The sequence below is a fragment of the Protomyctophum parallelum genome (genome assembly GCF_964188405.1).
Source record: "Protomyctophum parallelum genome assembly, chromosome: 10".
NCBI lineage: Eukaryota > Metazoa > Chordata > Actinopteri > Myctophiformes > Myctophidae > Protomyctophum > Protomyctophum parallelum.
The window spans coordinates 13,943,314-13,959,686 of record NC_139704.1 but is presented as its reverse complement, the minus strand read 5'-3'; the positions used below and the strand labels follow the sequence as shown (position 1 = coordinate 13,959,686).

The 16,373-nt window shown below is 40.6% G+C and overlaps 1 protein-coding gene across 2 annotated transcripts in view; it reads right to left on the bottom strand.

Annotated features, from left to right (window-relative positions):
* LOC310865124 (uncharacterized protein) overlaps window positions 1–16,373 on the bottom strand; it is a 59,715-nt gene that overhangs the window by 37,019 nt on the left and 6,323 nt on the right. For both annotated transcript variants that reach the window (XM_083774129.1, XM_083774130.1), the window contains exon 3: window positions 4,591–4,702. The gene's annotated coding sequence lies outside the window, so the exon portion shown is untranslated. The remainder of the gene's footprint in view (window positions 1–4,590; window positions 4,703–16,373) is intronic.

The following is a 16,373-nucleotide window of genomic DNA, read 5'->3' as shown; positions in this document are numbered from 1 at the left end:
AGAACTTTGTGGCAGGTATTGATTGATTTTACAGTCAAGTCAGAAGCTTTGTGACAAACTTCGAACCATATGCAGGTATGTTTACATAAAGATGGGTGACAGTAGCTTTGGTTATGCTGCTGTAACATTCCATTGAAAGCTTCACATTAGGAATCTTAGGAATGCCAATAGTACCAAAATGAAGAATAATTCCCAGTAAAAAAAGTTCAAAGAATTTCCGTTTTTATATCAGAAAGTGTATGTAATACTTGTTTTTGGTTAATAATGGAAAATATAATATTACTGAATAATATTATCATTATGTTTCTTTTTTTAACAGGACAGGAACATACGGACACTACTGAATCAATGCAGTGACGTTTTGTGTTATTGTGTTTGGAGTCATTGAGTGTTCACTCTATGGACATGCCTTATCTGAGCGGCTTGTCAGAGCTACAATGTGAGCCACTGATAAACTAAACTGGACAGTGAGCAGGGGCTGTGGTAAGTGAGGGTATAAGGAGAGGTTTATCACAGAGGAAGAACATGCTCTGCTGCAGTATTTACTGTTTCTTAAATCTGCAATACACAACTTGGTTTTAGTGAATAGTTGAATACAATGTCATTTTAACCAATCTGTTAAAATGAGACAAGTATGTTAATACTATAACTAACACAACTGCAGTGGTTGGAGGAGGTCTCCCTGATCTTCTATTGAGACATTTAGTTAAGTCTTGTTCACGAATCACGAGTGAGGAGGGAGGACGGAGAAGGAGATCATCTGGAGAATCGGAGCGGCAGGGGCGGTATTGCAGTCGCTGTACCACACGGTTGTGACGAAAACAGAGTTGAGCCAGAAGGCAAAGCTCTCTGTCTACTGAGCAATCTTCGTTCCTACTCTCACCTATGGTCATGAAGTGTGGGTCATGACCGAAAGAATAAGGTCGCGAATACAAGTGGCCGAAATGAGTTTTCTCAGACGGGTGGCTGGCATCTCTCTTAGAGATGGGTGAGAAGTTCAGTCACGTGAGAGAGACTCGGAGTAGAGCCGCTGCTCCTTCGCCTGGAAAGGAGCCAGCTTAGGTGGTTCGGGCATCTGGTTAGGATGCCTCTCGGGTGTCTCCCTAAGGAGGTCCTCGATGCACGTCCCATTGGGAGGAGACCCCGGGGCAAACCAAGGCAAAGATGGAGGGATTACAACGACTCACTGGCCTTGGAACGTCTCAGAATCCCCCAGGAGGAAGTCACTAATGTTGCTCTGGAGAGGGAAGACTGGAGCTCTCTGGTGGAGCTGTTGACCCCGCGACCCGACTACGGATAAGCGGTTGAAGATGGATGGATGAAGATTATTTTACAAATATGTTGAGACTTTTATCATCGTGAGAACGATGCCTTCCATTTTCGCTTTGCAACTTTTCAGGACTAGAAAGCCTGCCATTTCTATTAGCTTGGATTCCCCATCGATGATGTCACTGGTGGACGGGTTTCTGAACTGCCCACAGCCCTCCTATGAAACACAGACTGAGTAGAAAAACAAATGTGCCATTTTATCATGATTATTAGTGAGGACCTAATATATGAAGATAGGTTGAAAAGTGGTGAAGTGGTCCTTTAAGTATATCACAAACAGCCACAATACGACGTGTTGTTGTGAGCTTGTATTGTATTGTTGTTGTGAGCTGATTTATTATATTTACATTTCTTGAAAATGTTAAAATGTTTTGACACCGTTTACCTGTATACCTACTACAGTGACATGCCCAAAATATGGACACCTGGCTGGTTGAAAGTGGTTAAGACTGCTGTCCTACGTGCGCTCAGATTGCAAAGGACATTCAGCAGAAATAAATAAATTATGTTCTCCTCAGTGTGCGTAATCCATATTCCACATAACAAGATTTGTACAGGCCTGACATTCTCATGTCTGTCTTAATGTTATGTATAGACAAAGATAAACCAAATCATATGTGGATTTTTCTGCCATTCCAGTGTGAAGACTGGATCAGTCATAATCACTGGCTCCGAGGAAAAACAAATCATCACACACACTCACACACACACACACACACACACACACACACACACACACACACACACACACACACACACACACACACACACACACACACACACACACACACACACACACACACACACACACACACACACACACACACACACACACACACACACACCTGAGCTAATAGGGTAAAATATGGCCTAGAATATACATAGGCTAAAAGAAATGACTACAGTATGTCACTGCACGGAAGCCATGTCCTGCTTTTAACAGGTATGAGCTTGTTTGGTCTGCCTGCTGGTACCCTGTCATTAGCCTAAATGTTGAATAGCAGGAGGTGTCTGAGGTAGCTTGTTTTTCCAGCAGTGAGAGCTCTGGTAGAACCATAGATTCCAAGAAGATGAACACAAATGAAAGACAAGCAAGCTAGGATAGCCTCATTGTCCTTTTTTATAAATCCTTTAAGCCTCTTTATTTATGCTAGCCATTCATCCCAGTACAGTCAATAGCAGTAGAAGTAAGCAAACGTAAATATTTGTTTTATTGGCCCCGTTTTATTTTTATTTCTTTCTTTCTTTTTAAATAAAGCTTTTAAGTCTCATTATTTATGGAAGACATTTATCTAGTATAGTCAATAGCGTCAGATGTAAGTAACTAAGGCAACATTCATATTTGTTTTATTGTTTGTTTTATGTTTATTAAAAAAAAAGGAGTGGGGGTTTGAATAATGTGTGACCTTGTTTTGACATGAACTGTAAAATATCCTAAACTATCTACTTTCTCTACCAACCCCTCTGCTTGTATCCTTGTCCTGGGGTAAAACAGGGGTGCTGGAAATGTTTTGCGTGAGAGACCCAGAAGGGCATAGATTCCACAGCAGTCAGAGTTCATCATGTTCATGTGAAAGTTGACTTCAGACATCTTAACCCATCTTGTTTGGAAACGACTTTGAGCTGTATGTCTTGGCCCATCAGTGAAATTATTACAGTCAGAGAGAAAATTTGGGCATAAGGAAAACCATGTGTCTCTCCAAATGGGCTCTGCTCTCTTGAATTAATACCTCTGGAGCTGATATGATAATAAAAGCACATCTGTGTTGGATTGGGAAGTGATTTACTCCATTGGACTTTTCCACCGCAAGAGAAAGGCCTTATATCCCTGAGTCAGATTTTTAGGGCCTGTGTCTGCCTGTGATGCATCAAGAATCACAAACCTGTTCACAGATCAGGTCACATTAACCCCACTTAATCATGAGTTAAAGGGGTATTTCAAATTAAAACACTTTTAACGTGTACTCAGGCTTTTGCATGCACCACAGACAATTTGTAAGTGGCTTGATTCAATTATTTTGAAAATGAAAAATCACACCTGTGTGAAGTGAGGGGCACTCTTATCATCGTACATCATCATGAATCATCTCATACTGGCCAATCAGAATGCCTGTTGCCTGTGATTTGCTCGACTACATATGACGTACATTTTTCCTTCATTGTCATTGGCATTTAAGGTTTTGATGTTTAATTTATGTCAATATTTAGCGGAATTTTACCTAATTTCTCATTTCATTGTCAATGGCAAATCTTGAGACGTGTGGGGACAACATTTAGCGGACATTTGACCTGAATTCCCCTTTCATTGTCAATGGAAATTCTTGAGACTTGTGAGGACAAAAGCTGTATATAAAAGGGGCTCCTCAAAAATAAAAATAAAAATAATTTGAGTAAATATATGCAACCAGAACTGAGAAGCAGGGATGTGTTTTCTCAAAGAGTCTAACATTGTTTAAATGAAGTTCAATAAACGTATAGATAGGAGGAGGGGGGGGTGTCTGATCTAATGAATATCAAATATCTACATATGGAATCAAGCAACTAACAATTTACAAACTCTCTGGGGTGCACACCAAAGCAAGCCTGAGTAGACGTGAAAATGATCCCCCTTGAAGAGTTGAGTTTAATAAGACAAGGGATCTAAAAGCCATGACCCTACAGTACAGTGCAAATCCTTACACGAAACCAAACCAGAGTTTGTGCTTTGTTTTTGTATGAAGTGCAACAACCTTGAATCTTATTTTGCTTTTGTTTTCCTTTTTATGTAACAATTCAGTTCATTGTCAATAAGGTGGGCATAATAAGCTTCTGCTTCAGCCCTTTCCTTTTCGGTCAATTGTAAAACATAAACCTTTCTATATTGTATGTACAACTGAGGTGATAAATGACAGAGACAAATAAACTAACTAACTAACTAACTAACTAACAAGAAATGTGGCAAATCAACCAACGTTGCAATTAATATTTTGTCCTAAGGCTGTGTTAGACTTCATTGCCTTTCCTCTAACAATGGGAAACCATGGGTTCACCATAAGCACACTGCTTCATCCTCCACTGAGTGTGACCTCCCCATGGAAACACAGCACATAGTTTTCAAGATATCTTGTTTGGGACCAAAGTGTTAGAAGGATGGCGGAAGGAACAGACAAACAAACCGACATCCTCTTTTTCCTTTCCCATATAATATAATTGCATTGCTCCATGGTGAGCTCATGGGCCTCAGGAGTAACAAACCAGAAATGTATGGCAAATGGCACTTACTGTATGCTGCTCCAGCTCCACGCCCCCTCCATGCTGCTCTAGAGATTGCTCTTTCTGTCACAAACACAGAGGTGGCCTGGCCTCCCACTCTCCACTATTGTGTCTGGATTTCCTTGAATTGAGAAGAGCAGAACAAAGAACAATGACATCATTGATAGAGCAGTTATAACACAACGGGCCAAACACATACATCACAGTGAGCCAATGGGCTCAGCACAGTGTTCGCTCATATGAACACATACGTATACTGTACATACATACATACATACATAACCGTACATACATACACATGCACATGCATTAAGTTTATACAACACTACCACACACAAACTCAAAGAATCCAGTATCCAAAACATCCACTCTACTCTCTCTCACACTCCTTCCACAAAATACTCTCTCTAATGCGTGAAAATCCATGCAGACATCTGTGGGCTTCACTGTGGCTAGCATGTTGTTTTGTTAGTGCTTTTCCTATTCATGTTTGGAGGGCAAAGGGAGAAAAGCAACATCCCTGATCCTATCAGCCAACTAGAGTTGAAGTGATTTCCTTGGAAGTGCTCTAGGACAATTACTGGATGAACATAAAAGGACTCCAGATTTATGGTAATTTACTACTGGAAGGAGGAGGATCAGACACAAAGGTTGTTCAAATGTTTTGATTTGTTCTCATGAACTCCCTGGTCGTGAACAGTTATCATTCTCACTTCGAGGCTTATTTGTATTTATCTTCCAACCCCAGTTAGATGACTTCTTTTGGGCACCGTTTCTGGGGTGTTGACGTGATTGTGGCTTGCTTGCACAGAACCTATTGTCACGTGTCATTATCTATTTTCATCCTTATTGAGCTTTTGTATTTTCTCTCTAACCCTGATAGCACCATGCTTGCTCTTTGCACTATATTTTAAAGGCATTGGCGTGACTTCACCCTGTTCGCATGGAACTCACAGGAAGTCAGTCACAGAGGGGGTTCGGAGGGGAGGTGCCTATATTTCCAATCATGCTCCCCCATGGAGGGCAGCGACCTCAGTAACTTGATTACTGTCTGTGTTATCATAAGGCATTCCGGCTGCTTTTAATAAACTAAGCTTTGCAGCACCTTTCACAATGAGGTCGGGGCTCAGCAAACATACAGTATCAGGTGTGCCTGAACTCTTGCTCGATGTGATGACTAAAGCCCTCTGTTATTCCATTGTTTTCTCCTGATATATTCTATTCTAATCCAGTGTTGGATGACGAGCTTACTCTTAAACACTGTTTGTCAACCTCCCCTCACCTCACCATTGTTTACCCTTGTACTTTAGAAGACTTTTGGTGAATATGAGACCTATAAACCCTAACCATTTTTAAACATACAAATAAATGACTCTCTCTCTTAATGTTAACGAAGTCCACACACCAGAGGGAGTGCAACAAACCATGTGCAACCCAGATTCGGCACAAACAAGGGACTAAATTATTTTCGCTCCAATGCCACCAAAATGTGGAACGCCCTACCAACAGTCATTAAGACATGCTAATCCCTTGACTCTTTCAAATCTGCTCTCAAAGGGCACCTACGGACGGCTGCAAATCGAAACTGCCCCCCCCCCCACCCATCCCTTTCTGTTTGTTTCTTTTCCCTTTTTACCTCCTTTATGATGAATTCCCGTTCTGCTCTTTGGCTTTATAGAAGTGTATATTTGTACGTCTCTAAATGATGAATTTAGAATCTAATTGATGAATTGAACAAGGTGGACCCTCTTGTAAACAAGTGTAATGCTTTATTGGGTTAACAGTCTTTGTATTGAGTTGTGCTTGAATTGTACTGTAATTCTCTCTCTCTCCCTCTCTCCCTCTCTCCCTCTCTCACTCTCTCTCTCTCTCTCTCCAAAGTTATTATCATACAGCCTCTATACCTCTAGACTAAGGGTCGTAACAGCCTAATTTGCATATTGGACATGGATATAACGAAGCTATTGTTACCATTATAAAGGCTGATGATATTCATGAAAAGTAAAGACTTCAAGATCATATTCTTTTTTTTTAATATATTTTTTATCCCACGATTTTGTAACCCATTTTTCACCCCTGTGTCAATCATCTAATGTGATCCTGGGCTCTATACACACCCTCCACCAACCTAGTCCCCATACGTATATGGGGGACAAGATCATATTCTAACACCCAGCCCAGGCTGGTGTAATTTTGTGTATTTGTTTAGTATAACTCCCGGCTACTTAAGCTCTGGTGATAAAATATGTGTTGATTTGGGATTTTGTATGGAAACTATTCTTGAAACAGGTTCAAGTTTTGATGCAGACCTGCTCCCTCCATGAACTCCCTGGGCCTAATGATGTCCATGTTTGAACATTAGTTTGACTGCACAGCCAGGATAAAACGATAAGAATTAAATTTATGGTCTGCGAAATAATTTGCTCTGGAAAATTCCCCACATACTCAAAATTAATTTTGTCCGATGATCCCATTTATAATAACGCCAGTTAGGATTTGTAAGAATTTAACATTGATAAGCATGTTCCTTGCCAGTCAAAACATTTTATCCTGATTCTTATAGTGTAGATAGAGAGGTGGTTCTCAAAGTGGGGTCCTTTGGGCGTTTCAAGGGGTTACACAGCAAAACGTGTTAATAAATTTTAAACCCTTTATCTATATTCTATACGTTGGCTATTAAAAAACATCAGATATACAAGCTCACAGAGCATTACCTCGTGTCACACTGCATGCTTGTACATCTATTATTTATGAACATTTTTGAAAAATCTTGAAAGTATTACATTAGATTTTTTGGCAAAACACACTTTCAGATGGGGGTCCGTGGCCAAATACATATCAATGTGGGGGTCCTTGACATGAAAAAGGTTTGAGAACTACTGACAGAGTACTGTCCACAATGCAAATGGGTTTAGTTTAGAACTGGAGTTGGCGGTGGAGAGAGATTAAGTGCTTTGCTCAAGGGCACAAAAGGGAAAGTGTGGCATCTTGATGAGATACTTTATTATCCCCGCAGGGAAATTGATGAGTATGTTCCTTCAGAGATCTTCCTGATCTCTGAAGTCAGTTCATTGACCTGAACACCTGTTAACACTTGCTGATAACACCAGCTGGAAACATCTGCCATCTATGTTCCTTGAAAACATCACAATCCATTGTATCCTACGAATGAGTTCATCGCCAAAACACCACAACCTTTTCCAATTTCTACAACATATTTTCAAAACTACCAGATCTAAGCTCACAACGTGTCACATTAGCCTAAGCCTAGGCTAAGGGTTTAATTGGTTAAATATTTCAGTCTATTCCCCAGGGGTAAATCTGTTACTGTGTCTGTTGCATGTGTCTGATTTTAGTTTCATCTTACTAAGTTATTTTGACGTATAAGATGAATATTATAAGCAGCCTTGAATGAAACTCTTCACTTTGTTCATGTACCTACAAACTGAATCTATTGGACCTCACACCTATGTTACCTCACCCCAAACACATGAACACTCTGCTCTGTCATTGGAGCTTGTTTGAGTCTGGGACACGGTGTAAGGCTATACTTAACACAGGCAGGCAGGAGCTTCTCCCAGCCTGTGGCTTTATGACGAGAGCGTTGCATTGAAGTGTCCACAACAAAAAGACAGACAAGCCATTTCTTGTATGTTGTACACACACACACACACACACACACACACACACACACACACACACACACACACACACACACACACACACACACACACACACACACACACACACACACACACACACACACACACACACACACACACACACACACACACACACACACACACACACACACACACACACACACACACACACACTTCTACTGAGAATAACTGACAAGAAATGAAGAATGTTGTTTTGAAGGAAAAGCGGTCTCTGGAGATCCATGGGGAACATTGCACACATTATTATTGTTTTTCAACAATAGAGTGAAGGGATATAGTATCCAGCGATAAACAGTATGGTTCTATTACCTCAATGCACTGTAACTCTATAAGTGTACGTGGTTCTAAAATGTGTTAATATCAAGAAACCCCAAATTAATATGGATGTAACTGCACATCCCCATCTAAAAATATTTGGTGCCAGGGACACCTATACATAACCTGACTCTGCCAGATTGCGGCAGTATTAAGTTCACAAGTTCCCTCCTCCTGCCTGGATCTGGGCTCTCTCAAGCATAAACGATAAACCGGAAGCGGCGGGACAAAAATGATGATATCTCCATAATAATTTCGAGTTGTAGTCTTGTTAGGTTTTGTTCACATTTGCAATGTGGCAGCGCTTCAATACGTCATCAGTATCTCGTTGATCCCGCCACTAGCGACTGCATACGGCCGCATATCTCTCCGGTCAGAAATGGTCCGGAGTACATCGTCTCTGCCCGAGAGGGACCAGATGGGAGCAGGAGGAGGAACTCATTTCTGCCACCAGCTGGCGGAGTCAGGTTAACCCATACAAGAGTTTTGTTTCAAATATATTACCATTTTTCTTTTAAAATTCAAGATATTTCGAAAATATCTACAATATCTACAAGATCACAGTCACAACCCCTCGTGCTATTTTCAAATAGCCCAAGTTTGTAGCCTAGACTAGAGTTTAAATGGTTAAACAGACATTTTAAATTAACTCATTTTGCTGGCCTGGGGGGGTCACCAGACCTCACTTTGAGAACCACTGCTGTAACTAATGGAGTATAGGAAGGCTGGAAGTAGAGTGCCCAGAAAACAGAAGTCACTGTAATCTGCAAAGAAAACATCAATGGGGAAGCTCTCTGCTGAACCAACAGACTGAGAGCTACGGTGGAGGAAATGGGTCATTTCCATATGTTTACATCCAGCAGTCTCAGTGATAACCTTGTTGATAACCTGGGCATACTGGTCTCTCCACCCTCCACAGAGCACAGGCCACAGCCCTGCACGTGCATACCCAAACAAAGACCTTATTTATCAGTTTCACTGTAGTATAGCTTCTAGGACTGACAAGCAGTAAAGCTGCCATGTCATCAAAAGCGTTAGATGTAACTGCATTGTTCCTCATAGTGTGTGAGGATATCCTTATCGCACACTGGTGTGACTCGATGACGTGCTATAGGATTATATACACCGAAGGATCGTGAGTGTTGATTTAACTCAGGGAGTGGCTTACAGATGCTCCTGAGAGTGCAATTATACAGTAGATCCATATAAAACCATTTTTATGTTCTAAGAGGTAAACACTCTTAGAACGATATTTCTGTGTACAGCAGGTGGGATTATCTGCGTGCTACTGAATTTGGTTGTATATGATAAAATATATGAAATCATTCAAATTGGAATCTGTATTGGCCAGCACAGCACCCACATAATTGGTATAAAATGTATATAGGTATTGTATATTACAAACATAAAAGTAGGAATAACTAGAACTGCACTCTGTCGAGTGCCTACTTGCTTGTTGCACACTAGTAGGCCATTTAAATGGCCTACTAGTGCGCAAAGAGCGCGCAAGTACTGTCGACCGCTACAAACTGTCAAATCTCAGCTTCTCTGTGAAGGAACATTTGAAATGTTGAATTATTAGGTTTAGCTATTTGCTACCTACCTACTTTATGCATTCTATCTATAAAAGAAATACAGTTTTATCCCTTTTTAGTATCTCAAAGAAAAATAAATCGATATCCGATGGAAAAAAAGGGTATATAAACTGAAATAAAATATGTTATCACGTATACAGTATAATTATTTAATTATTTATTCTAAATTGTCAATTGCCACTTTTGATGCGTATGCACTGTCCCAGCATATGACGTCAGGGTATAACTGGTATAACTAGCTCTCAAAGATGACGTAATAAAGATGTGGATTAAAGGACCCAAAGCCAAAGTGTAATTGGATTTCGATGGTGACGTAATGACGATATGTTTTAGTGTCGGGAGGATTAAAGGTAATGATCCTATGTATACATGTATGTAATCTGGCACCACTGCCGTATCAGGCACAAGTAGTCATTATGTCATTTGCTGGGACGGTGCATACATTACACATCGAATATCGTCCTGGGCGAAACTAGTACTTGCGCGCTCTGCTTGCTTGCACAAGTAACTAGAACTGCACTCTGTCGAGTGCCTACTTGCTTGTTGCACATGGCCTACTAGTGCGCAAGCAGAGCGTGCAAGTACTGGTATAACTGGCTCTCAATGGTGACGTAATAAAGATATGTTTCAGTGTCGGGTGGATTAAAGGAAATGACTCTATGTATATATATATATATATATATGTACAGTATGTAATTTTCGGTGTTTCAGTATGTACTGTATATGTAATTTGTAAGTTGATTAGCGGTATACTGTGGTTACTTGGGTCGTTTGATGCATATGTCCCGTAGCAGCATATGACGTAATGAAGATATGTACCAATGTCAGGGTGTAACTGATATAACTGGCTCTCAATGGTGACGTAATAAGGATTTGTTTCAGTGGCGGGTGCATTAAAGGAAATGCCTCTATGTATATATGATTTGTAAGTAGATTAGCGGTATACTGTGCATGGTTACTTGGGCTGTTTGATGCGTATGTCCCGTAGCAGCATATAACGTGATGAAGATATGTACCAATGCCAGGGTATAACTGGCTCCCAATGGTGACGTAATAAAGATATGTTTCAGTGTCGGTATATATAATTGTAATTTGTAAGTTGATTAGCGGTATACTGTGGTTACTTGGGTTGATTGATGCATCTGTTCCGTAGCAGCATATGACGTGATGAAGATATGACGTGATTAAAGGACATGCCTCTATGTATATGTAATTTGTAAGTTGATTAGTGGTATACTGTGGTTACTCGGGTCGTTTCATGCGTATGTCCCGTGGCAGCGTATGACGTAATAATTACTTGTGCTTGATATGGCAGTGGTGTCATATTACATTCATGTATACATAGGGGCATTACCTTTAATCCACCCGACACTGAAACATATCATCATTACGGCACCATCGAAAACCAATTATACCCTGGCATTGGTACATATCTTCATCACGTCACATTCATATGCTGCTACGGGACATACGCATCGTAGCACCTGACGAAGAACATTACTTGCACACTTGCGCAAGTAATTAATTACAATGAATACTGTGTCAGCAGTGTCTGTATTATGGTAAAGTTTACATCACTTATATTGGTCAATGGACATATTAGATTATCTACTGATTATCTACAAGTTGTATATTATGTGTACAGGTGCACAATCGGCATATGATATGCCCATATATGGACTGGACATGCCTGACGTCAGCACAAATCGGCGTCTCAGATCACTGCTGATTAGCTACACCTGTCCTACAGGGCACTGCTCCATGGATTCATGCCCTGGAGGTCAGTTGTAGCTGGTACACCTCAGTAATGGTCGCGCCCAGGGCACCTCTATGTGGATTTGTCTATATGCAACGGTTTCTGTTGTGTGTGATGACAGGCTAGAGCTCGATCAGTGAGAGAGGGATAAAGAGACAGAGAGAGGGAGGGAGAAGGGGAGTCAGGGAGAAGGGGAGCAAAGGATGGAGCGAGAGGGAAGGAGAGAGGGAGACCTCAATCAGTGCGAGAGAGGGAGAGGGATAGAGCACATTTCACCCATACAATAACTCAGTCAATGTCCTGAACATGGTGATCAACACGTCACCACATGCAACACGCCACGTTATCAGCTTGTGCTACAGAAGCGCTACAGAAGGTACATGCATATAAATCTAATCTATGCATTTCTAATACTAGCAATTATAGTAAGCAAAAGCAATACAATTAGGAAACTGACAAATGGCACCATCTTTATGTTCATCAAATTCACTTTAAAATGGCATTCAAAGCTGCAATGAAAGGATACGAATTGGTACCAATTTCATGCTCAGCTGCAGAGCTGTTTTTCTTCTTTTTTCCCCATGTCCCTCCCTTTTCTAAAAGACTGGCATAAACACTTAATCCAAAAGCAAACAAAAACATGCGGGTGTGCTGTGTTCCAGATCACAGACTTTCACAACATGGACGAGAATGGACTGATACCAAGAATGCAGGATGTGAAGAGACAACCATTAGGCCCGTTTCATTTCACACACACATGCGGTATATGACCCTGTAAAGTGTAACAACTTTCACCAAGGGTCACTGTGTTGGGAATGTCTTTATAGGTGAAAATGTTAAGAAATAGTCAACATTCAAGTTCAAGGCAAGCTGCCCAGCTCACCATGCATCGCGTGTGAATAGCCTGGCTAAAAAGCCAGACGTGAATCAGCCGTTTTTGCAGTGTGATATGAGTCTGACTAATTAGCCAGGCTAGCGCATGATGATCTTATAATCAGCTATTATTTTAAGGGGCTTAAGGGATATTAAATATCCCTTTAAGTATTACACTTTTAAGTGTTAAACTTTCGTTTGAAAGTGAAATGTCCCTTTAAGAAGTGGTTAATTCAAGTTTCGTTATACAACCGTGTCGCTCACTGAAAATAACAGATTTTCAACGTGATGCATTTCAAAATATAAATTATAGATGGGACAACATTGACCATAGCTTTTGAAAACTGATGAGACTTGAACTGTGTGCCATATCGTCACTACTTAAGAAAGATATAGTACTGTATAACGTGACCTCGTTATTTCATACCTGTGTTTTGTGTGTACATATGAATTAGGTACCACATACCTGTAAAACAAACAAGCCCACTCCTATTTATGGAAGTAATACATCAACCATTCAATCAGCTGCCTTGGCCAATCATTGTTCTTGCTTTTTACATGAGTTTCAGCTACAGTGATAAAAGTGTGAAGAATGTGAAATGGATGAAGATATACAGTCCTGACATCACTTTCAGTAGAGGGCGTCAGTCCACAGGTTCGTGTACTTTTTATTTGCATTGTAATCTCCATAGGGGGATTTTAGATCGCCTCATATAATAACTGTGTTTGAAAAATAAACCGATCACCCCGGCCTTTTCACCAATATGGATATGAAGCATCGACTGAAGGTGGATATGTACAAATATACCCAAAGAGTAACAAAATAAGCGTTATAAACGAGTCAAACAACCCAGAGACTACATTTCCAGGTAGGCGGGGTTGCTGCACCTGCCCGTCGCACAACAGAAACTGAATGTTAATTACGTTTTATTTTTATTTATTGATATTTAATGTTTCGTGGTTAGTACGAGTCGAGTCACCACCAGCTGAGCTTACGTCAACAAGGAATCTCAGGAACACAATGTGTTGACAGCTGGGCGTGACGTATATTAGCAGCGACATTGCCTTCATATGTAGGCTCATATTAAGGCTTTTGCGGCCACATTAATTCAATTCTCTCCAGAAACTGGCTGTATCAAATATGAATGGACATCATTAATGACGCACAGCCACTCCCCTGACAGAAAGGCCGGGGTGGTCGGTTTATTTTTCAAACACAGTTCTTATATGAAGCGACCTAAAATCGCCCTATGGGGATTACAATGCAAATAAAGAAATACATGAACCTGTGTATTGGCGCCCTCTACTGAAAGTGACGTCAGACTTCGGTGCTCTATAGTGAGTTGAAAGAAGCTAACTAGAAACCCTTGCTTTGCCCAAGGTCAAGATGACATCTCTACGACGAATAGCGAAAATAGCCAATCTACAAAATAGCCAATCTACAAGCTCACAAGATGTTGCGATGCGAGCTTGTAGATCTGTTATTGAATTGAAGCTTCTGGTCCTATAAAGTGCATTTACCTACATTTTGTTCCAGAAAAAGTGATTTGAGATCTTACAGTTTGCCTCCAAAATAGCCTGACCATCATGTTAAATACAGTAGTTATTTGGGAGGAAACTTTTAAGTAAGCAAATCTTTCTCAGTGTTTTGTTTGTGGGCATTTTGGATTGCGATATAAAGGGCATATGTTTAGTGTGTTGTGGTTTTTTGCAGGAAAGCTAATTCGATTTTCACTGGGGATATTGTGTTTGTACAGGAAATGTAATATTCTCTTGTTTTAAAAGTTGCTCCGGGCAACTCAGGCTGGTTTGGTTGTGCTCAATTGATCCCACATGTAGCCAAGATTAGTTTAGAATTACTAGGCTACTTGGATGAAATGTTTTACGATTGATACTTGACATGCATTGATTGATACACATTTCTGATGCTTTTGCACTCATTGTTAATCTATTTATTTTGCTTTTTCATTTAGCTTAAAAGCAGCAAACCGAAACTACATATTGATGTCTAATTATATATTAGTAAGACACCCTGAGGGCGCTGAAGCAACAGGTCTGGGAATGCCCATATATGGACCTTTATTTTTTATTTGTTTGCGTTTTCGGGCCAGGTAGGGTGTAAAATGTATGCTAATTAGTCAGGCCAGCCCAGTTAAGGCCCAGTTAAGGCCCAGGTAGGGCCGGGCCTGTTAAGAACTGTGGTTTTCACCGGCTGCCGGGCGCGGCTGTGCGAATAACTTTGGGGCGGGCCTGTCTAGAGTTTGAATGGACGGGTATCAGTCAAAGGGGAGTCATCGAAGAGGAAGGACGGGTGCAACAAACATGATACTGTTTGTTGCACAGTAAAGTGCTCATTATTAATTTATTTTATTTTAATTTAATTGTAACTCAGAGTAAGTGTAAGAGTAGACTCTTTTTTTCTTTCTTTATCCCACGATTTTGTAACCCATTTTTCACCCCTGTGTCAATCATCTAATGTGATCCTGGGCTCTACACACCCTCCACCAACCTAGTCCCCATATATGGGGGACAAGGGGAGAGCATCGGACTTGAACTCATGCTTCCTTCATGCCTGAGTGTCCAAGTTGCTCCTTTACACCTGACAGGGGGAGTTTCCCTGGTTGGACGTAGCGCGTGGAAGGAACACGTTATTCCAACCAGTTCCTTTCCCCTCCGTCAGGTGCCCCGGCTGGCCAGGGGGAGGCAGTTCTTAGTGACCAGGAGTAGACTCTTGAGTGTACAAATGTAACCAAATGGACTTTGGACATTTGTTCACTCTGATACTCATACATACTGTCAGTATACTTCATTAAAATAACATAACGTTCACGTTCATGTAACACGATTTGGTGTAAAGGAGGGGATTGTACTGTAATCACTGTAAAGGATTGTACAGTGTGGTTCTTGATCTGCAGAATCATTCATAACTTTGCTAGTAGTATGAAACTACAGTAACTTCATCATGTTTCTACAAATTGTCTGTGATTCCGTACAAATCAAAGAATCAAATAGATTTCTGCATTCACCTACTTGGGTGAATGCAGCAAGCAATCTAATTGATTAAGCCATATAAATGTACATTTATTTTTATGTATATATTGGCTCAGTGAGCCCATATAAACAAATGAGCTATGAGCTCACTCATCTTATTTTTACTTTCTCCTCAACTCCATCGTATATATAGCTGTTGTGGGACAAAAATAGATGATCTACAAGCTCACAACACGTTGCATTAAGCTTGTAGATCTGCTATGCATCCATTATGTTAGTCAAGAGCCCGGTCAAGGCTAGACAATGGCCTTTAAGAAATAACATATTTTGTGAGATTGACTGACTTAACTTGCAGTCACTCAAGAGTTCATGTTTCACTTTTACCCATGACTGATCTCAGTCAATGCCCACAGCTCCATCTAGTGTAGCAACCATGAACTACAACCAGTATTATGAGACTAGCCTAGTTTTTACTGTTGGAAATTAAGGCAGATTCTGACTGTGTGCATAGTTGAAAAATAAAAACTACTTGAGCTCTAGTTTACAGGAATATTTTAGTTCAACTTCAATAATATCACT